Source organism: Balaenoptera acutorostrata, chromosome 16 (assembly GCF_949987535.1).
Source record: "Balaenoptera acutorostrata chromosome 16, mBalAcu1.1, whole genome shotgun sequence".
Taxonomy (NCBI): Eukaryota; Metazoa; Chordata; class Mammalia; order Artiodactyla; family Balaenopteridae; genus Balaenoptera; species Balaenoptera acutorostrata.
The window spans coordinates 23,528,575-23,552,998 of record NC_080079.1 but is presented as its reverse complement, the minus strand read 5'-3'; positions in this window follow the sequence as shown (position 1 = coordinate 23,552,998).

The following is a 24,424-nucleotide window of genomic DNA, read 5'->3' as shown; positions in this document are numbered from 1 at the left end:
TTTTGCTCTTTTGATTAATCTTCTCTGTACTGTATGAACACCCACAATATGCAATGTACCATCTGGGAAAATAAACACAAGAAAGCTGCAGGGCTAAGGTTTTATAAATCTCTTGTTTCCAACATTCTCTGGTCTCCAAAGTGATATAAAATAGATATAGAACCAGTGGACTCTTTTCTCTTTTCCAACTTTCTGACTCATAGTAACTAGTTTCTGTTATAAAACTTGGACTATTCCTGCAATTCCCCAAAACATCTAGATTAGAATATTTTAAGCAATTGTTTAAATATGGTATAAAAATTACAGCAAATCTTTTCATGTTCAACATTTTTCTTATTAAAAATTATATTGGTAACTAATTTGTGCAAAGCTCTACTAACTGCCACTGGAAGTTTATAATGCATTAAGGATACTAAAATATGTACAGCAGTATTAAAAATACATGACAGTGTTCGATAAGAGATAAAAGATTAAATTTCCAATCACCGTCGTTAAGGAAATCATTGGGAAAGAGGTGAAATTTGAACTAGGACTGGGTAAAAAAATAGCATGATTGAAGTTGGGAAGAACTTGTTAGGCACTGAAAATGGCAGGAGTAAGGTGAATACTTAACTGTGAAAAACTTTCATGGATTCCTCACAAAATAAATTCAGGTAAGCTAGGTAGGCTCTCAAATATCTGCCAGTCAAAACTGCTAATAGACCAGCTATCTTTTGGTTTTGCATTTAGAGGGTAAGTTTTGTTTGGCAGGGATGTTTGTTTTGAATGGCATTTATCCTAAAATAGCAGGAATTTGTGAGGTTTTCCGTCTTGCCCCCATAAACTACACTAATTATGCTATAAAGTTATATATACATAGCTGAGAAAAATAAATTTAAAATATATTATTACAATAAAATTACGAAATCTTCACTTAAGAATAGGAAAAAAACAAGGAGAGGAATTATTAAATATTAACATTTCTGCTAACTTGTGATAAAGATTTCACTCAGCTTCTTCTGTTACTACATAACCGTTTTATATTGAGATATATAAAACTGAGTATAGCTATATCCTCCTAATTTAGAAAGCAATTCCTTGAGATAGAACCCAGGGAAAGCCCAATTCCCATTACAGATTTTTTTTTTTTCTGAATTAAACTTGGACAGAACTACTGCCAAACCTGTCAATTAAGCTGTTAAAATAATTATATCAGTTAATGAATGCATAAGTATACATTGATCAGAGGCTCTAAATTGGTAACTGACCTTAATGCAGAATAGAAGGTGTGATAATAGGACAGCCATTTAGGAACCTGGTTCTGTATGAGTGAGAACCCTCTCTTTTTGCAAGTTTCAGGTATTTAGATTGTACCTAGCATCTGCTTCTGGGATGGTACCAAAGAGCAGTTTTATAAATTATGCTTTGTACAGTTTTCCTTTTTTGTTCTTTATTCTTATTTCAAAGTATTTGCTCTTATAATGAATCAACTGTTATATTTTTAATCTGTATAACTGTAACATCACCTCTCTTCCCTCTTCATTCCCAATATATTGAGGTAATTATTATTGCTTAGTGTCCATCGTTCCACAATGGCTTTTTATGTACATATAAATGCATATGTGTGCTTTTCTCTTTTTATCCCTCTGTTTTTCGATAAAATAGGATTATAAATATATGTTATACTGTACATTTTTCCTTGTTAACAATAATATGGCCCTCTTACCAGGTCAATACATGTAGACACAACCTGCTTTTATTAGCTTCATTCTGTTTCATAAAATGAATGCTCATAATTTCTTCCAGTATTTCCCGTGTGATAGACTTTCCCCCCCAAGTATTTGCTGTCACAGTACAGTAATAAACATCCTTGTGTATACATCCTTAGATATTAATAACTTTATTTCATTTTGATAGGTGACTAATTATGGGATTGCAGAGGCAAAGCAAAGGCATATTTTGATTTTATGATTATAGATAAAGTCATTTTACTATCAAAGAAGGTGGCTGTGGAAATTTACACTCACACCAATGATCTATGATGGTGTTTCTCTCCCTGAACTTTTTTCATAACTGAGTAAAGGCAATCTTCCAGTTTGTCAATGAAAACTAAAATGACATTATTGTTTTAATTTGTGATTGCCCAGCTACTAATGAACTTGAACAACTTTTCATATATTTATTTGACATTTGCATTTAATTTCTTGTACATTTTCTGTTTAAATTTATTGTCCATTTTTCTGATTGGTTTCTTATAATAAATCTGTAGAATTTTGTGAATTGACATTAATATTTTGTCTATTTTATATGATGTCAATATTTTTCTCTATTTTTTAAATCTTCTATTTTTGACAATTTAGCTGTATAAACCTCCTAATTATAATGTCATTTAATTTCTCAGGGTTTTTTGTTTACCTGTTTTGATTTCTACTTTATGGCTTCTCAATTTTGTGCTTCTTCCCACAAAATTATGCAAAAATTTCTTTAAAATTTTATACCTTATATTTAAAGCTATAACACATCTTGTTGTGTTTGTGCGTGTACATTGCCTGTGATGTGGTATACTTTTACACTCTTTGAATGGAATAACTTTATCAATTAGGATTCTGGCATGAAAAAGATGGCACAAACAGGGTAAATTGAAAGGTTTAGTAAAGGGACTATTTTAAAGATGAGGCAAAGTTGAGGGAAGACAACAAATAGTGAAAGACTTTTTTACTCCTTCTACTTAGAGGGATAGGAAGGGTGAGGAAGGCAAGAGGAGAAAATGGTTACCAGAACCCTGTAGGAGAGGGGCACTTGAAAGAAAGTATGTCCTTCAGGAGAGGGATGAAACCAACTCACAGCCCAGCAGGGAGATATATGGAAGAATAAATACACCAACTTCACTGTCCTTTTACACTAAGTCCCTCTTATTTATGCCTCTCTTTGACTGAACTCTATAAGAAATCATAGAACAAAGGGGCCTGATCAATGCAGTTTACAGCACTGATTTCACCAAAGGGTGAATGGTGGAAAGAGGATCCAATATGGCAGCCATTAGTTACATGCTGCTGCTGAAGTCTGAGTTGAAATGTACTTTCTATGTAAAACGGATACTAATGTCAAAGAATTAGTAGGAAAAACAAAAAGAATAAGAAATACCTAATAATTGTTTTTATATTCATTGCATATTGAAATGGTAATATATTGAGTTAAATAAAATATATCTAAATTAATTTAACCTGTCTTTTCACTTTTTTGTTTTTCTGAGTTTTTTTCTTTTTACTTTTTAAATGTTGCTACTAGTGTGAAATTACATATGTGACAGAAAGTCAAACAAAATGAGGAGACAGTGGAGTATGTTCCAAGGTAAGAACAAGATAAACCCCAGTTAAAAATCCTAATGAAAAGGAGATAAGTAATTTACTTGATAAAGAGGTCAAAGTAATGGTCATAAAACTGCTAACTGAACTCAAGAGAAGAATGGAGGAACAGAGTGAGAACTTCAAAAAAGATTTAGAACATATAAGAAAGAACCAATCAGATGTGAAGAATATAATAACTGAAATAAAAGATACAGTAGAGGGAATCAAGAACAGATTAGGTGATGCAGAAGAACAGATCTGTAATCTAGAAGTCAGAATATTGGAAATCACCCAATCGGAACAACGCAAAGATAAAAAAAGATTAAAAAAAAAAATGAGAATAGTTTAAGAGGCCTCTGCAAACATCAGGAGTACTAACATTCACATTACAGGAGTTCCAGAAAGAGAAGAGAGAGAAAAGACTAGAAAAATCATCTGAAGAAATAATGGATGAAAACTTCCCTAGCCTGGGGAAGGAAATAGATGTCTGGGTCCAGGAAGCAGAGAGAGTCACAAACAAGATGATCCCAAAGAGATCTACACCAAGACATATCATAATTAAAATGACAAAAGTTAAAGATAATGAGAGAATTTTAAAGGCAGTAAGAGAAAAACAAAGAGTCGCATACAAGGAAATCTCCATAAGATTATTAGCTGGTTTTTCAGTAGAAACTTTGTCGGATACATTTAAAGTTTTGAAAGGGAAAATTTCCACTCCAAAATATTCTACTCAGCAAGAATGAAACTAGACCATTTTCTTACACCATATACAAAAGCCCCAAATGGATTAAAGACCTAAATGTAAGACCTGAAACCATAAAAATTCTAGAAGAAAACATAGACAGTAAGCTCTTTGACATCAGTCTTAGCAATATTTTTTTGAATCTGTCTCCTCAGGCAAGGGAAACAAAACCAAAAATAAACAAATGGGACTATATCAAACTAAAATGCTTTTGCACATTGAAGGAAACCATCAACAAAGCAAGAAGGCAACTACCGAACTGGAGAAGGTATTTGCAAATAATATGTCTGATATTTTGGTTAATATCCAAAATATAGACACAGCTCATACAACTCAAGAGCAAAAAAAAAAAAAAAACTACAAAAATCCAATTAACAAACGGGCAGAGGACCCAAATTAACATTTTTCCAAAGAAGACATACAGATGACCAACAGACACATGAAAAGATGCTCAAAATCACTAATCATCTGGGAAATGCAAATCCAAAGTACAGTGAGATATCATCTCACATCTGTCAAAGTGGCTGTCAGCAAAATGACAAGAAATAATGTGTTGGTGAGAATGTAGAGAAAAGGGAACCCTCATGTTCTGTTGATGGGATTGAGAATTGGTGCACCCACTATGGAAAACAGCATGGAGTTTCCTCAAAAACTAAATAGAACTGCCATACAAATCAGCAATGTCACTCCTGGGTATTAATCCAAAAAACCCCCAAAAACACTGATTTGAAAAGATATTTGCACCCCTATCTTCATTGTAGCATTATTTACAATTGCCAAAACATGGAAGCAACCTAAGTGTCCATCAATAGATGAATGGATCAAGAAGATATATGTATATATACATACAATGGAATACTACTTAGCCATAAAAAGAATGAAACCTTGCCATTTGCAACATGAATGGACCTAGAGGGTACTATGCTAAGGGATATAAGCCAGACAGAGAAAGACAAATACCACGTGATTTCACTTGTATGTGAAATCTAAAAGACAAAACAAACAAACGTAACAAAACAGAAACAGACTCTTAGATACTGAGAACAAACTGGAGGTTGCCAGAGAGAAGGGAGGTGGGGGGATGCAGCAAATAAGCGAATGGGACTAAGAGGTAACAAACTTCCAGTTATAAAATAAGTCACAGGGACGTAATATACAGCATAGGGAACATAACAATATTGCAATAACTTTGGTGACAGATAGTAACTAGACTTATTGTGATCATTTCATAATGTATAAACATACTGAATCACCAAGTTGTACACCTGAAACTAATACAATATTGTAAGTCAATTATACTTCAAGAAAAAAAAGCTAACAAAGTATATATGTATGTTTGGAAGAAGATGTCATTTTTATATTGCTAATTCATGCCACCTAGTGAAATGATCTGTTACTCCATTTATCAAGATCTTGTTTAATGCTCTTCTATAATATTTTATAGATTTCTTCATGTTAGGTGTTATATATTTCTTATTATTAAATTTGCTTCTAGGTATTTTATACTTTTTGGTCATTATTATAATTTTTTTCATTTCTATTACTGATATAATATTATTGTTTGAATAAAGAAAACTATTTGGGTTTATAGATTTATTTTGTATTCGAACATCAAATTATTTATTAATTTTTACATCTTAGGTTTGCTTGGGTATTTTAAAAACACAGGCATATTATCTGCATTCTAAGTTAATTTTCTTTTACTCATGTTATGACCTATTCTAAATTATGTTATATTAGATAAAACTTCTAATGTTTAAAAGTATTGGACACCTGAAACTAATATTGTAAGTCAATTATACTTACAATATTGATTAGTAATGCTGATTAGTAGTGATGATAGCAGTCATCCTTATTCTGATCCAGATTTTAATGAGAATGGCTTTATTATTTCACTCAAGATGATAATGTGCTATTATTTGGGGGTAAATATTGATAAATAGGATCAGGTATAGGTAGTTTCCTGCTATTTCCATTTTAGTCACAATATTTTTCACAATCAACTTTTGTTCTCCTTTAACTCATTGAAATATTCTTTAGTTAATAAGATGTAGATGTTATTTTTACTTTAAATATATTGTTCATATTTTGATAGATTTTATAACATTGAAATATATTGGCATTCCTAGAATAATCCCAACTTTCTTTTGGTATCCTTTTCTTTGAATATATAATTTATTGATATTTTATTTAGAATTTTCACATCTGTATTTATAAATAAATTTTGTCTATGTTTTTTGTACCATACTTTTCAGGTTTGAGTGAGACAGTTTGTGATAACCTGCAAAATTACCTGGGGAAATTTCCAGATTTTTCTTTGGTATAGGATTATCAGCAATATAAATCAGCTTTCAACTCAATTCTTATGCAACTCTTGAGGAACCCATAATTCTTAACCCCACCTGAGGTTGGCAACTTTTAAATTGTAGTTACTCAAAAAACTCTTGAAATTTTCCTATGATTATTTGTCTGTTATGATTTTATAACTCTCTTTACCAGAGTGATATTTATATTTTGTTAAAAACCATTTATATTTCCTATAGTTTAAATCTAGTTTCAAAGAGTTATTCACAATGTTATATTGTAACTTTCTATAGTTTTACATCAATCAGGTTAAAATATTTCATTGTTAATGTGTGTCTGTCTGTTTTCTTTCTCTATTTCCTGATTCAAACTGACCAACATTTCAAAGAATAGCTATTTATTGTATATAATCTTTCTACTTATTTCATTAATATCTATTTTTGTCTTTATTAACAAGTTCCTAGTTCCTTTCAATTTGGGGAGCTTATTTTTAGTTGTATTTTACTAGTTGCTTAACAATAATAATTTGTTCACAAGTTTAATTTCTTTTTTAATTAAAACATATTTAAAGATACAAATATTCATCTGAGTATAGCTTTCACTTAAGCTCATGTTAATTACTATGATTTGTTACTTCATTAATTTCTAGATAATTTTTAATGCTAGGTTTAACATTGCTTTGATTAGGAAATACTTATAAGATTGTTTCTTAATTTTTAAGGAGTAAAATTTTGTTCCCTTTTACTGTTATTTGGAATTTGTGTTTATTTCTTTGTTATATAGTCTTATTGGACTATGGGCAAAGAATTTGGCCTATCAAATATCTAATATTTGAAAATTTAGATTTTCTTTATTACAAATTAGCAAATTTTTCTACAAATATTCCATTGATTTAAGAAAAATATGTGTATATATGTGATTTCTTAGGAAATACTTCATTATATTATTCATATTTTTGTTTGATTTTTGCATACTGGATTTATCAAATTCTCTGAAAGACATATAAATACTTCCCTTTACACATTTTGCTGCTATAAATTCGGTACAATACAGTAATGACTAGTATATTACTATAGATTGTTTCCTTTAGGGTAGATAGATATTCTTTTTCTTTAACTTAATGTAGTTAGTATTGAATAAGACACTGGTATTAATAAAGCCAATTTCTTTTTTGCACTTACATTATATAGATATATTAAGTACAAAATACATATTATAAATGTGTATGTTTGTATGTGAGTGTCTGTTCATTTTAGGTAGACTTTTTTCAACAACTTTATTGAGGTATAATTGATAAGCCAAGAAGTGCAGCATTGAACATATACAATTTGATGAGTTATGATATGAGCAAACAGTCTGATAACATCCCCACAATCAAGATAATAGACATATCTAACACCTTCCAGAGTTTCCTTGTCTCTTTCATATTTTTCTTTGTGTGTGTGTGTGTGTGTGTGTGTGTGTGTGTGTGTGTGTGGTAAGAACACAACATGAGATCTGCTCTCAGAAATTTTCAAGTGCACAATACCATATGGTTCATTACAGGCACTATGTTGTACAGCAGATCTCTAGAATTTACCTCATCTAAGCATAAATGAAGCTTTATACCGTTTGAATAAAAACTTCCCAATTCCCCCACTACCCAGCTCCTGCTAACCATTATTGTATTATCTGCTTCTATGAGTCTGACTATTTTAGGTACCTCCTGCAAGTGGCAAAGGACTTGACAAACGTTTCTCCAAAGAATACATACAAATGGCCAACAAGCATACAAAAAAATGCTCAACATAATTTTTTTAAGTAAACTTTTCATCAAAATGTAATATTCATAAAGGCCAAAAATCCAAAGTCCACAGCTTGCTACATTATTTTGAAATGACTGTACTTCTGTTGCCACCAATAAGATTAAAAACTACTGTATTTCCAGTATCCAAAAAACCACCTTTGTTTCTGATTCCAGTAACGTCTCCTTAAATAAATACTGTTGTATGAGTACCTGGGCAGAGAGAGGTGGTGTTTCTGCCACTCCTCCTCCCAAACTCCCACCCAATGAACACTGCCTTCTTGTGTTCACCTCTCTGGATAATCCCATCCTACTGAGTGTGAATGGGACCTGTGACTTGCTTCTAACCAAAAGAAACGGTGAAGGTGATAAGATGTCTACTCTGCGCTTGTTATGTTGTTTACAACTTCGTCTTGTTAGTAAATTGGCTTTAGAGACTCATTACTGCCTTGGCAAAGTAAGTGACTATGTTGGGAAAACCCACATAGTCCGAAACTGAGGGCAGCTTCTGGGAGCTGCCTGAAGCCTCTAGCACAGGAAGGCAACTTTCAGTTGACAGCCAGACAGAAACTGGGTCTCTCGTTTTTACAACCACAAGGAAATACATTCTGCCAACAAATTGAATGAGTTTGGAAGCAGATTCTTCCCTAGTCAAGCCTCAAGACAACGACGTAACAGAGCAGATACCCTGATTGCTTCTTTGGGATACCTTAAGCAGAGGATCCAGCTAAGCCGTGTTTGATCTCCAAACCCAAAGAAATTGTGAAATAATAAAGGTGTGTTGTTTTAAGCCTCTAAATTTGTATTACTTTGTTATGCAGTGATACGTGATAAACACACCCCATTCTGAATTCTATCACCATAGTTTTGCCTGTTTAGTATTTTATATCAATAGATACCTTTTGTGTGTGGTCATTTGTGGCTGGCCTTTAACACTCTGTATTACGTTGCTTCTGCAGCTCTTTGATGCCTTAGTGTATATAAATTTTAAAATGTATCTGCTTTTTCCCTTTGTTTTTATAGGAGTATCAGCCTGTATATCTGGTACTCTCCTAGGCATCTACAGTCAATCCTAGTTACTTTACGACTTAAGAGTGCCAAGCAGGTGACAAAAAGTGCACATGAGGAACACCAATTTAATTGGTCATCTTCCCTGACTCCCCTCCATTTTATTTTATTACTAAATTGTGCCAAATAACAAATTATACCTTTTATTTGTTTATGTTTGAAATTATGCAGACAAATTTATCTTTAATTCAACTCACAATTTTAATATTTTCCCAAGTTATTTTGGGTGAATGCTACTTAGAATTTCCTGGTTATAAAAAGAGTTTAATTTTGCCACTAGCTCATATGGAATGTTCTCATAGAGCTGTAAATGAGCTCAATATTCATTATGCAAGTGAATAGACCCAGACAAAATTAAAAGGGTTTGGCTTTGTGGCATCATTTCAGGGATCTAATTTGGGGGTTTCAGGCCTTTTGGCTAAGAGAGCTAAGGGACTCATATTAAGTTGCTCTTGAAAAATAATAAAACATTTCAAACAGAAATTGCACTGAAAGGGGTATGGCCTAAAGAAAGGAAGGGTTACAGGGAGATGACACTAGGAACTGATGGTAACTTCATCTTACACTGCTCCAAGCCTGAAGGTTACTTTAACAGTCCATTTCATCTTATTTGGTTCTGTGATCAACTCAGCCCTCAGTTTTTAAGGACCAATCATCTGTTCTTATCGGCTTCTTTCCTAATAAACTAGGAGATACATATCTTTATCTATTTAAATTTTTGAGAGATGAGTCAAACAAGGGAATTTTCCTGATGTGTTTAGCACAAAACCAAATCTAGATACTATTGTATTTCTGGCTCTGCCACCAAAAAAAGCTGTACATCTTTGAATAGATAACTTCAGCTTTCACTGAAGTTGAGGAAATCAGGTCTTGATTTCCTCCTTGATTAAATAGTAGTAGTAATAATAATAATAAATAATAATAGTAATAATAATGAGAGGTGAGATGGATAGACCAGATGATCTGATAGACAACTAAAACCTTAGACATTAAGATGGAAAGAATATTAAAGACACTGTAATTCTCAGTCCTTATCTGCTTCAGGGTGAGCTGACGCTAGGCAAAATAAAGTAACATCTCATGGGACCTAGTTAGTGACTAGGTTCCAGTTTTTTCGAATTCAATTTCTGATTTTTCTTTTTTACTATGACACTAATTTCTAAGTGTGTTTAAGTTTCAAAAATATATACGTGATTCCAAATTCTTTTCTAGACAACATAAAAATATCCAAAGGTGTCTGCAAGATAATTGGCAGCTATATTAGAAAATACACCTGGAACTCTTTTTGTGAGCCAAATAAGTTAATCAAAGAATAAACATTTCTGGTTTATGGACAATATGTGAAGAATTCTATATTTTCTGTTTTTTCATTCGACAGTGTTTAACTATTAAGAGAGACATTAACTCGCTACAGGAAAGAAATATGTAAGGATACATTGTAACAATATGACCCTGAATATGGTTTAACAAAGTTGAAAGGTTTTACAGTGAGGAGTGACTCCTGGACGATTTCAGAAAATGAAACAAACTAATTTTTACCAACTATTTTTCTAATTTAAGAAATAAGTGAATGGATAAAAAAATAATAAATTCAACTTTATTTTATGGTTATGAAAATGCTTTGTATATGTAATATTATTTAATTTTCTACCAATCAACCCATGAGAAGTAGATATTGTTGTTGCCATTATTATTATTATTGCTGCCAGTCATAAAATTCATCTCCATTTCTTCGGTGGGAATTTTGTCTCTATTTCTGTAGTATCACCAAGAAAAATAGGGGACCTCCTATAATTGGCTCACAACACCTAAGTAAGCCCAACTCTTTAGAGAGAGCTGTAATTACTTTGATAGGGTTGTCTAAACATCCAGCCATCCTGTCTCTGTAGGATTAAGCGCAAAGGAAGCAGTTACTTCTCGAATGCTTTCGGCTAATCTCAAGGCAGTGTTTTCAACTGAGATGGGAAAGGTCATCATTTTTCTTACAACCTGTTTTAAAAGTATTATTATGAAAATAATTGTAATATCAAACTAATCAAAAATGGGTTTGGTAGAACTAGCAAATGCTCAAGGCTAGCATTACGCTGGGTGCTCACAGAATTTTGCACGCATATTATACTTTCCATCACTAGCTTCACGTGCCTAATTCCCCCAAATCCAGCTGGAAAAAAAAAAATCTCCTTTCTTTCTATTGGGTGTTGAGACCTTGAGATAAAACCAAAGTCAACTGCTGGCATAAGCCATTGGCAGGTCCCTGAGGAAGTCTGCATCTGTCAGGCAAAGCCTGATAGCACTTCTCCAGATCTCACTCCTGGGATTATTTTAACAAATAGCCATTTTCACTATGCCATGCCTTATATGACACCTGCAGGAACAGGTGTCATATAAGGCACATAAGGTGTTTGAACCTATGTGTCACAGCCATAAGACAGCAGAATGGTTTTAATGAGATCTTTTTCCCCAGCCTTAATGACTATTTTTTACTACTTTTTACAAGGATCCTGTGCAGTTGTTTTGAAAAGTAAATCACATAAAGTGAAGTCACCATAAATCAGGGTAGATTTAGGTGAGACGTTAGGAAGAATGTCTTACTTGCCTGGAATAAATAACAGAAATGAGTGACTGATGAAAGCTGAAAGTCTTCAAGAATGGAAGAGACAATATCCACTTCAGAGTAAGCCTGAAGGCAGGGCTTACCTGAAATAGTCTCTCCAAATTTTAATCTGAGAAGTTATAGTTCACTTCAGGTATTAATTCTCAGCATGTAGGCAAGGAAACAGGCTCAAAGAAGAGCCTACTTAGAGGACTGTTTACTTTCTATACTAGAAAGTCACCTTCACTGCTTTTACAGAGTTTATGATCTTGTTCTTAAATGTATCCCCAAAATTTAGTGTATCCCCAAAATTTAGTTTATCCCATGTGTTCAAAACATATTAGTTGAAGAAAGTTATAAAGGAATTAAGCATTGTGCTTTATTTTATGGTAGAGGTATCTCAATTCTAAAAAGATGAATGATCTATCCAACGTCATACAGCAAACCTTGAAGGTCTCTCCTCTGAAGAAAGAGAAGGAGAAGAAGGAGGAGAAGGAGAAGAAGAGGAAGGAGAAGGAGAAGAAGAAGGGGGGAGGGGGAGGAGGAAGAGGAAGAAGAAAATAATGATCATGCTAAAGCAGAACAGTTCATGGAGAAGGCCTACCAGGGGGTTTCTAAGTCAAACCCCCTCTAATACAGGCCTGGGACTTGAAGATCAACTCTTCTCCCTCTACTCTTTACTCAGTTACTTTCTAACATAGCCATGCAGCAAATCCTGATATTGGTAATAATTCCTTCCTGAATCTTCCTTTACAGAGACCCAACATCTCATTAGCCTATCAAGTTAGTTGCTCACCTTCACTGATTAAAGTGTTTTCCCCTTTTCCCCAAAGAAGTAATAGCCAGCTCCTTATTTACACTTCTTGTGAAAAAGCTTTTGCTTAGACACCAGCTTGCTGTATGTGAAGTGTGTGTATTTTTGAACCTAAGAGTTATTAATCACCCAGTTATCCTCTTAGGCATTACTTAAAAACTTTGTTTTTCTTGTTTTCTGTGCACCTGATGTATCATGAAGCACTGGTTTGTGTAAGGGAATCAAGTATGCTGTTGGCAAATATTTATCAAGATAATGATATTATCCAAATGGACCTAAGTGAAAGATACAAAACAGGTAGGTGCTTAAGAGATTAAGAAAATAGATGAATCTTTGGACCTCTTGAGCCATCAAGTCCCAGGATGGAGAGAGACTCTAAGGGTCATCTTGTCCCTCTGTAATATCCCCAATCTCTTGCTTACTCTATTTATGCTTGAAAACACCAATTTCCAGTCTCTACTATCCATTGTAGGTCTCCCCCACTCTTGGTCAGCACTTCAACTGATCCTAATGGCTTATCTGGGGGGATGACTCAGGCACTTATCACTGATATATCTGTGCCCTAAATTGTTTTACTCTTTTAAAGTCAAGGTTTTTCAGATGTTCATTCACTCTTGTTGCTGACATCAGAAGTACAAGGTGCCAAGGTGAACCCCCTAGATTCAAGACATTCCTTCTGTCACCTACTATGTAGAATCAACCCTAGCTCATCATGATAATCAGGGTCTGTTACTCCCAACAATATAGTAACTTTTTTTTATGCCTGTTCTTCTGGCATAAAAAGCCCAAAGCAACCAGAAAAAAGTTAAAACTTAAAATTCAACAAAACTCTTAGTGTCTCTAAAATCTGTGATTACTGACTTGGCAAAGCCTAAGGTCAGGGTCACAGAAAACACTAATTCCACAAGCAGCTCAATAAGAGTAAACTGAGAAGAGCCAATCCTACTTCCACTGCTTGGTTCCCAGACTCATATGCACTAGCTTTTATGGACACTTTTGGCTCATCAAAAAGACTACATTCTGGTGGTCAGTGCCCCAATCCCCACAATATTGTTCCCAAACTGTCTCATTAGCTGAACCTTTAAAAATACATTGTACTGCTCTGTCTGCATGATGGGTTTATGGTAAGATCAATGTATCTACAATCCCGCAATCATTGGCATAGTTCCTTTGTTGTAAAAGGGCCCCATGTTCTGAAATGATCTTGTGTGCGCTACCATAACAATGCATCAGGCATTTTGTTAAGTTCTTAAGTGATGATGGTGGATGCACTGCTGATAGAGAAGGAAAATCCATGTATGTAGTAGGTGCCAATTCCTTCTTTTTCTGGGTGGAAGGAATTCAATTTAATTGACCTGCTACCATGTGGATAGCTGGTTTCTGGAGGAATTATGCCATATGGTGGGACCATCCTTACAGTGAGCCTAATTTTCACTGCAGTCTGATTGAGGCTTCACAAGATGAGAATCTTCTTTAACAGCTGCTCCAGAGGTTCTCTGGCTTTAGTGTGCTTTGAGACAGCCGTTGGCTGCCCTGAACCTATCATCTCCTGATTTCAAGTTCTCCAATCAAGAATCAAACGATCCTTATAATAATTTCCCCCACATCATTCAAGCACTCAGCCACTGCATAGTCAATGCCTTACCTTCCACCTGCACTTCCTTCTGATTATTCACAAGTGAAAGCCTCAATGATAATGACCACCCCACTAGGATCCTTATTGTCATCAGATCAGAGAGTAATCCAGCGCCAAATTCCCATCTTCTTTCTAGAATCACCCCCAATGCCACTGTCTTAGTTTGCCTTCTTGTACAAGGCAGGATATAATGTTTAAGTTATTAAGTTATAACTTAATAACTCTATCACATACTTTTCTGGAAAAGTCTTCTCTTTTCCCCACTTCCATCTATAATGGTGTAAGTCAGGCACAGTCATGTTTTTATAACATAATTCTGCCTCTTGATCATAGTTGTAGGATTCATATTTGAGTTCTTTACCTGTAGTGCATCAATTGACACTTCTTCAAAACCTCTCTCACTCCAACCATTTTCCTATATGTATTTTAATACAAAAAAAAAATTGTCTGTTGTTAGAAGAATTCAGCAGAAGCTCAGAGTGCAATGAAAACAAAAGATGGAGAGAGAGGTATACTGCTTCCTTTCAACTATCTCTTCCCTGATTCCAAACTGTCCCTAAAGGCCAGATGCTATGAGATAGCCACTTTACTGTCCATACATTATTTTGTTTTATTGCTTAAGCTAGCTTTAATGAGACTGATACAAGAGGAAAAACAGCCCTAAGCAACTATTCACTACTCACAGCTAAAGTTTGTCTCCCAGAAAACTCCAGACCTCGGCCCTCTAATGGATGTTGATGAGAGAGCAAAAGTGAAGAGTTAGGTGTTTGAAACTATTTTATGCACCTTTTTCAGAGGGAGCTTGTTTCCATTCTGCATAGTGTGGGACAGATTTTAAGTTGAACTCCATGAGCCCTGCCTTTGTGAAATCTCACCTTGAGTGGGAGTGGGACCTGGAACTTGTTTCTAATCAATGGAATGTGGCAAAGGTAAGGGGGATTATATAAATATCTAGTACCTGTCTTGCTAGAGCATCTAGCTCTCCCTTGTTTGGCCTTGAAAAAGCAAGCTGCCATGTTGTAAGAGGGTCTAAGGTGAGGATCATATGACAAAGAACTGCACGTGACCTCTAGCAGCTGAAATCAGCCCCCGGCCAAAAACCAGCAAGAAGCCTTGTACATACGTCCTTCAACCACAAGGAGGGGAACTCTGCCAGCAACATGACTAGGCTTGGAGGCAATTTCTTCTCCAGTCTAGCCTCCAGATAAGAACACATCCTGAGTACACCTTGACACAGCCTTGTGAGACCCTGAGCAGAGAACCTAGCTAACCTATGCACAGACCCCTAACCCACAGAACTGTGAGTTAATTAATGTGTTGTAATAAGCTTCTAAGTGTGTGAGAATTTGTTACACAGCAATGGAAAACTAATACACATGAGGAATAGATTAAGCATTCAGACCACAATATCAGAATATGACTGTGACTCAAGTCATGGCACAGAGATATGATAAAATGTACTAAGGTCAGGAGCCTGACTTATTACATTTCCTTGAGTCACTCCTTACGGCTATTTCTAGGTGTCATCTTTTCAAGTTGGAGATTCAGAGCCACAACGAATTTCCTAAAGAAGATATTTGCTCCTCATAACCCTGAAGCTTTTCTTCCTGTTTACTCCCCTGAACAAGTATGATATTAAAGATAAAACAAAAGAAAAGCAAAATAACTTGTCCTTTCTAGAGTGTGAATCAATAACTAACTTGAAAACTAAATCACCAGGCCTGGTTTGTAAATAACAGCAGTGAATAAGGACTGCCCAGGTAAGTGTCTGCTCACTCAATTGATTCCAATGGTGTCACTTTTGATTTGTCAGAAGTGGAAGTTTTCCAGGAGATACACCTTAAACCTTTATGACTTAAACTGAGCACAATGAAAATAGCAGCTGATTTTTGTTCTAGGGGACTTCATTGGATGAAATGATACAACTGCAGAGCCTTTATGCACTTCTTATTAGAAGTGTTGCTAGAGTCAACAACAACTTGATGTAGGCTTCAATTCCAGCTTTGTCCTTTATTAATGCTGGGAAACTGGGTGAGCCATATAATTTCTTGAAACACTTAACACACCTATGTAGTGGTAGCAATTCTTAAATCATGATCTGTGACAAAGCTTGAAAGTGAGAATATACTGTATCAGTTTGGACTAGGACTTTTGACATCAGACAGTCCTGCATTTGATTTAAAGCTCTAAAGTTTGTGAGTTTGTGTCCATGAATGACTGCATTAACACGCTAAGCCTCAACTTGTTATGTGTAACATGGGCCTTTTAATTCTTACCTGATAAAATGGTTATGAAGATTAAAGGACAATGTACAGAAGCACTTGGTCTAGGGTCTTATATATAATAAATGTTCAGTAAATGTTATCCAGCATACCTAGATAATATACTATCTAGCATATCATGCTCTCAATACTTAGTTCCTCTTTCCATATACTGTTACCACCCTTTCCTCTGTCTCACTCCCACCTTAACATTCAGAGATAATTCTTCCAGTAAGTCCTGGGATACTATAAAGTTGTAGGAGATTAAACAGAAAAAGATGTTCAATCAAACATTCTCTGAAAATGTAACCCTACTAAAATATAAAAGAAAGGTGTATTCGAATCTTCAAGCTGTTTGGAGAAATGGAGCATTTAAATTTCTCCTTGGACTTTGAACACTATAAATAGCTATATTCCAAGCCATAATACATGCCTGTGATGTGTATGTCACTCTCCTAAGTACCATGTGTAATTTTTTTAAAAAATAGAAGTTGTTTCCTGCCATTATTTTATTTTCAATTTAGTTACAGAAAATATTTAATTATTACCACGGGGGAATTTATAAATGCCTAATAATATTATAGGTAGAGAGAATAAGTAGTATATTTTGAGTTTTGTTAACTTTGTTTGCCTTAAAAATTTCAGAACTCTGAAAAAAAAAAAGCCTTGACAAACATGTAGATCTGCTACTATTTTTTAGAGATCTGGGCAAAATGGAGGATAGGGAACAGTAAACCAATGTGATATTAATGTAGAAACTGAAAAATTGCAATTGAATTTTAAAGATTGCTGATGGGGATAGTGGAAATGTGCTTTACTGTATTGACTGAGAATAGAATAAATGCCAATATTCCAGATAGATAAGATGGTGAATTGTGAACACTTGATTAGGAAGTATATTACCACCAACCTTCTCCTGGCATTTGAGAAGAAAAATAATGTGAATCATGTAACAAAGGCAAGTTTTGAATACCTCATAGAACATCTGTGGCTAAACATTTTTCATCAAAATGTAAGATGAAAGTACCTTAAAAAAGAATTTTTCATTAGAAAATCTCAGAATGTTTTTCATATATTTGAAATTTATAGCATTTCAAAACAAAGTAGTAAATTAAATTGTCATTATTTCTTTGATTGTTGAGGAGGAAGAAAATAAAGGAAGAAGGCAAGCAAAGAATCTATCAAATCAGTAGGTATCTAGCTTGCTTTATTGGACAATGATAACAGATCCTCTTTTTTTTTTTTTTTTTAACTTGTGCAACATGTTTTCCCTCTCTGTTCATCTGGTAACTCATATAATACTTTTGATCTCATAGGTTGTCAGGTGAGCCATTTCTATAGAATGATAGTACCTCATTTTCCTGGTAACAGTGATTAAGATATGGGATAGTTATTCAAATCCAGGGGAATCTATCAGAGTTCATCCCCTGGATTGATATATGGACCCTAAGGAAAAGAAACTCATTCTGTTGGAGTTGTTAAACTGGAGCAGACAATGGTCATCCATCCCATAATGTTAAGAAAGTATTTCTCTAAGTAAAAGAGAATGACACCAACACGTAGAGAAATTGGGAAAAACAGAGATGAAATGTGGGTGGAGTCAGAGAGACAGAGAAAGATCCTTTCTGGAATGGTGTCACAGATTTAAACACTAATTCTTTCAGAATCTTCTTCATCCTGCTGATCCTCCAGTATCTTTCCTAACTTCATGAGCCAATAAACTCTTTTTTCATTAAGCTAGTATGAATTGGGTTTCTGTTACTTGCAACAGAAAAAGTCTTGACTGCTACAAGGATATAGTTTAAAAATGCATTCCAGTAAGCTTTCTGACAGAGAATAATTTCACTCTACTCCAGAATAGCGTAAACCTGACTTCACTGTGATTTTCAGTATAAAAGAAGTTAGAAATTTTGAAAATCATTCTGATAAATGTCTAAATTTTTGCACGTCACCTCTATCCCACTATATTATTCCTCAGAATATGTTTTTTTCTCTCTCTCTAATCAAAAGAGTAGAAACCTGAATATAATTATATTTAGAAGTTTGGAATGATGGTTCAAAAGGCTAAGAATAGGACAGAATTATCTTTCTTAAAATAGTTACTGATTCAGGGCTTCCCTGGTGGCGCAGTGGTTGAGAATCTGCCTGCTAATGCAGGGGACACGGGTTCGAGCCCTGGTCTGGGAAGATCCCACATGCCACGGAGCAGCTGGGCCCGTGAGCCACAATTGCTGAGCCTGCGTGTCTGGAGCCTGTGCCCCGCAACGGGAGGGGCCGCGATAGAGAAAGGCCCGCGCACCGCGATGAAGAGCGGTCCCCGCTTGCCGCAACTGGAGAAAGCCCTCGCACGAACCGAAGACCCAACACAGCTAAAAATAAAAAAAATTAAAAAAAAAAAAAAAAAAAATTAAAAAAAAAAAAAAATGTTTAAAAATAGTTACTGATTCAGAAAATGTACCTGTTCTGTTCACAAGAAAACTCCCTCAACTGGTAATTTACATCCTAAGGCAAATGACAAGAATCACAGTAGTTCCACGGTTGCTATGGTTCTCAAATTAAACTATTTGAAGATGTAAAAATGGGAGCCAAGGAAAGGGAAGAAAATCTCCAGAAAGAGAGCCATGTTCTGTGTCTTAGTTTCTGTCCATGGAGCAATGAGAAAGCTATTCCTTGGTTAGTATATTGTAGTGATTCAGAAATAGAGTTTGTAGGGAGAGATGCTGGGTTCATATCCTGACTCTCCTGTTCATGAGATGCATGACCCATATGCGAATCACATGAATCAGTTCCCTCACCCATAAAAAAGTGCTAATATTAGCTATCGACAAGATGTGGTCATTGTAAGTATTAAATCAGTTCTCAACAGGACCACTTAGTGCTACATAGTTTTCACTCACTTCACTCTTCTCCCCTGACCTTGGTGCCTGGGAGGCAGACCTTGTTATGCTGAAACAGCCAGCTTCCTCCTCTGACTTGCAATTCGTTTTGTCCAATACAAGACACATCTGCAGGAAATGGGAGGGCACCAGGAAAGTGAGGTCTGTATAATTTTTCCCATATCAGCTCCCTGCCAGGCCGCAGATGGGCTGTGCTGCCATCTTCTACCAAAAGCCAAGTTGGTATTGAGAGGGATTCTTCCACAACTACAGTTTTGCCAAGCTATGGTACCCTCCCCCACCTCTTGCTCTTTCTAGTTTAGGAGGAGTAGCAGCTTCTCTCTGTTGTTAACCCTGGAGTCCTTCACTATCCCCTGTTGTTTTCCCTTAATCCTGCTCATATTGTTGTAAATAGTCCCTTCATTAAACTCTCTAATAATTGCTTTGGAGTACAACACTTTCCAGCTGGGTCCCTGAACAACATACAATTAAAGACTGTCAGTCATGCAGTAAATATTAAATAAATGTTATCTATTAGAGAAATTGTAGAGGTGAAAGTGGTTCCTTTTCTGATAAGTACACACACTCATAAGAACAAACAGGCATAATCTATTCTGGAGCAAGATTATAATTCAAAGATTTAAGAGGACCAGAATAACTACTTTTTTCTAGAAGCAATGCCTGGGAAGATTACTACTTGTAAAAAGCAAGACAAGCAACAAAGATTAAGATATGCATTAAATGAGAATATTTGAGTGAAAAAAATTAGTACTCTGTTATACCTAGAATTTTTAAATACTACATTCTCTTATGCCAATGAAACAAAATACATGAGGAACAAAAAAATAGAATAAACTAAGAATTGTTTTGAAAAACAACATGCTAAATTATTTTACAAAACAGGCACACTGGGGTAGGGTTAGTTCTTTTAACTTTTTTTTTTACTACACTAACAGACAAACCTGCTATATAACTTTGCAGTAATCTTAGGGGAAATAAGCAAATATAGAGTAGGCTTGAAATCTGGCCTGACCACATGGTGACAATGTTATGCCAGCTTATCTTACAGAACACATCAAGAGAAAAGATTATGGAAACAAGTAGTTGCAGAGATTTGTATCTTTCTTATTTAAGGACCAGGGGGAAGGAAGCACAATGGATAACAACAACATTGTTATCTGTTGAGGGAAAAACAAGTGATCATGAAAAATACAAATAATATGGATCAATGAATTCATCTTATATGCCATATATTTAAATGAGTAAACCATAACACATGACTGTATAAATATTGAAATTTTAACTTATTAGGGTTTTTATTTCCTTATAAGCAAATAAGATGCAAGACCTTTAAAAGTCTTGCCATCTATTTTAAAAAGTTGGATTGAATATTATCAGCAACTTACTTTAGAGAGAATTCCTATAAGTAGAAATAAGTGCCAGACAAAACATTGCTGCGGGTTTGTTCCTGTAAGTCTGCCAAAAGGATTACATATTTACAAAGAAAATATATTCTATTATTAGTTTTTTTTTAGTATTACTGCAAAACTGCAATGATATTCCATTTAATAGGGAAAAAAATTCCCATTCCTAGAGAATTGTTTCTTCCAGGAAAAATAAGAAGAAAGAAGAAAGAAGAAGAAAGAAGAAGAAAGGAGAAGGGGGAAGGGGGAAGGGGGAAGGGGGAAGGAGAAGGAGGAGAAGAAGAAGAAGAAGAAGGAGGAGGAGGAGGAGGAGGAGGAGGAGAAGGAGAAGAAGGAGAAGGAGAAGAGGAAGAAGGAGAAGGAGAAGAAGAAGTAGTAGTAGTAGTAGTAGTAGAAGGAGGAGAAGGAGGAGAAGGAGGAGGGGGGAGGAGGAGGGGGAGGGGAGGAGGAGGGGAGGAGGAGAAGAAGAAGGAGGAGGAGGAGGAGGAGGAGGAGGAGGAGAAGAAGAAGAAGGAGAAGAAGAAGAAGGGGGAAAAAAGACTGTGCTGTTCTCAGCAGAAATCACCGAGAAGGTAAGATATTTCATCTTCCAGTCTATTATGTTTTTAAAGGTTTTATTTTATTTATTTTTTTCCTCTTTCACGCTTCTTTTTTCCAGCCGCCCGTTGTCTCAACAGCCCTTTTGCATTGATCAGATGTCATTGACTTTATTTTCTCCTGTTAAAGGTGAGGGATATTTCTAGGATATTTGCTTTGCTATTTATGTTTTGGAAAAGAAAATACAAGTAGCTTCTCTTTAATCAAATCAAGCTTAACGTAAAATAGGGACCAGGTTTCACATTCATAGGCAACTGGGGATACGCGGAATGGGATAGATAGAAAGTAGCATTTAAACTTAGAGACTGGCTTTTATTAGAGCTGTTCAATGAACTGGTAAGCTATTTGTGTGCTAAGAATCCTATTAACTAAAGTAGACTTTTCCTATTATGCACAAGTGGGGGGAGAATCTATAAATTCAATGCTAACTATATAAAACAACCTAATAGAATCTTCCTCTACAAAGTCCTAGAATAACATACTGGGTGCTGATGGAAAAAAAATCTAGAGCTATTACAAGTCATCCTGCTATTTTAATAAAAGAGGAGGAAGAGCTTTTAGCAGGATATTGGTTTGAGAAACCATGTTTGCACATAGGGGCCTGGCTAATTCTACTCTGTGACCAATCTCAATTCTATTAGATTCAGATCATTCTCTGTGTTTGATATTGAAACTGAGCTTAGGCTCAGGGTAATGAAGTAAAGGAAGAGATGAACTTCAAGTCTTCCTCCTTGAAAGCTGGATAGTATATTCTATGTAAACACTTGCATTGAAGAATGACAAGTAACATCATGCTGGTATTAGAATCAGCAGGTTTTAGTTTGCACAACTTGCAGGAACTGAGGGAGATAAAGGTTTGATAATAGACTGAAGGCATCTCAAAATAGGGAAAGCAGTGATTAGAAATTCTAGTTGGCACATTACTTCCCTGTCTTGTCAGCATGTGAAGTAGAGTAGTTGTGAATTACACCGGTGGTAGTTTAGTTGTTTATATCATTCAAGACTGAATTTCAATGTCATTGGGCTGTGGAGACTTCCCTAGATTTGAGACCATTTCATTCCCACAATATCTCCCTCTCACCCCTTCAGAGAAGAGGGGATTGCCTTTTGTTGAAACCTCAGTGCATTAAAAGTCCTTCAAAACCAGCCAAAGTCTTATCTCTCATAAGGTCACTTTATAAAAAACACACCATTTTTCTTTTATAAGCACCAATCCTTCCTCATATAGCTTGAAAACAGGCAAAGGCCTGTAAGGCCTTCAGATTGAGTGGAATTAAAGCTATTGATGGAGATCTCAATTTTCAGGGCATTGGACTGGTCATGGAATCCCTCAGTGTTTGCCCATTGGATTAAACTTCCAACATAGAAAATCTAATTCCAGAGGAAATACAACTGCCCCTGTGAGAAGAATTTCTTAATTTCGTAAGAGCTTTTAGTTCAGTGGAGCAGATATTTAAAAGCATACAGCATGGGGCAGGAAATGGGTGGAGAGTTGGTGAAAAGGGGATGGGAAACAGGAAACAGAAGAGAAACATTCAGGCATTCATCATTCAGTATACACACACACCACATTCCATACACAGCTCATACATCAGACGCTCCACTGGACACAGAGATAGAGAATGAACAGTCCACAAGATAGGCCCCTGCCCTCATGCATTTTTCATTTTAGTGAGAAGAGATGAACAATAAACAAACAGTAAATAAATAAGACAATGGGCAGATAGTGATAAATGCTGAGAAAGGAATGAGAGACACTATTGTACAATGTCTTGGGGGTGGCGGACGAGGGCAGATACTCTAGAGGGAATGATCAGACATATCCCCTCTGATGAGGGGGCCTTTGAACTGAGACTTGTAGGAAAAGAGGGAACCAGTCTTGAAAACTACCAGAGAAAGAAAGTTCCAGACAGACAAACTTCAAGTACAGGGAACTTAATGACTATTTTTAATCCCTACAAATTTAGAATGTCAAAGTAATACAAGTCCACATGGATGGAATTAAAGGTTATTGATGGTGATCTCAAATTAAGGGACTTTGGACTAGTCATGATATCCCTCAATATCCCTCAATTAAACAACAGAAATTTTTTTCTCACAGTTTTGGATGCTGAAAGTCCAAGATCAAGGTGCCAGCAGGTTTGATTTCTGGTGAGACCTCCCTTCCAGGATTCTCAATGGCCCCCTTCTCAATATGTCCTCACATGGCCTTTCCTTTATGCGAACAAACTCCTGATATGGCTTTCACTTCTTAAAAGGATGCTAGTTTTTATCAGATTAGGGCTCTACCCTATGACCTCACTTAACTTTATCTCCATGAAAGTCTTATCTTCAGATATAGTAACTTTGGGGATTAGGGTTTCAACATACGAATTTGGGGTGGGGGAATACAATTAAGTCCATAACACAGGAGCTGAGTGATACAGTCTTATACTTGTGAAATATGCCTCTGGCTGCCATGTAGAACTTCTAGTCATAGCAATATAGAGCTAAACACAATCTTCCGTTTCTTGTACTAATAACTAATAACTAATTAGTTATATTTAGTTATGTTAATAACTCCCAAAGACTCACCATTGTTAGAAGCAGGTAAACAAAAAAAACTTTTTAGCTGTTCATGTTTGACATGAAGGTCAGCGTTCAATCCAAAGAAAAGAATCTTGGATACACTCAAACAAAACTCACAAAATTCATGTGTCAGTTTATTTTCCTCCTGTTTTAAGGGTTACAAGGCCATGTTTTTTCTTTCTATAAGTTTCAAGAAAGGTACTGTTGGATCATCATCAGCCATATGAACAGTGTAAATGCCTCCAAGACCAGAAAGTTCCTACCTCCCGCACAAGGCAGTGTGTTGTTGTCCTCCTATTAGCCCAGAAGCAATGATTTGTGGCCTGTGCCCTGTTTACCATGGCCCTTTCAGAGCTGGCATGATGGTTTCTAGACATATTGAAACAGGGAATTCCTTTCCCCCACCACGCCCAACTGGAGCAGAACACGAAA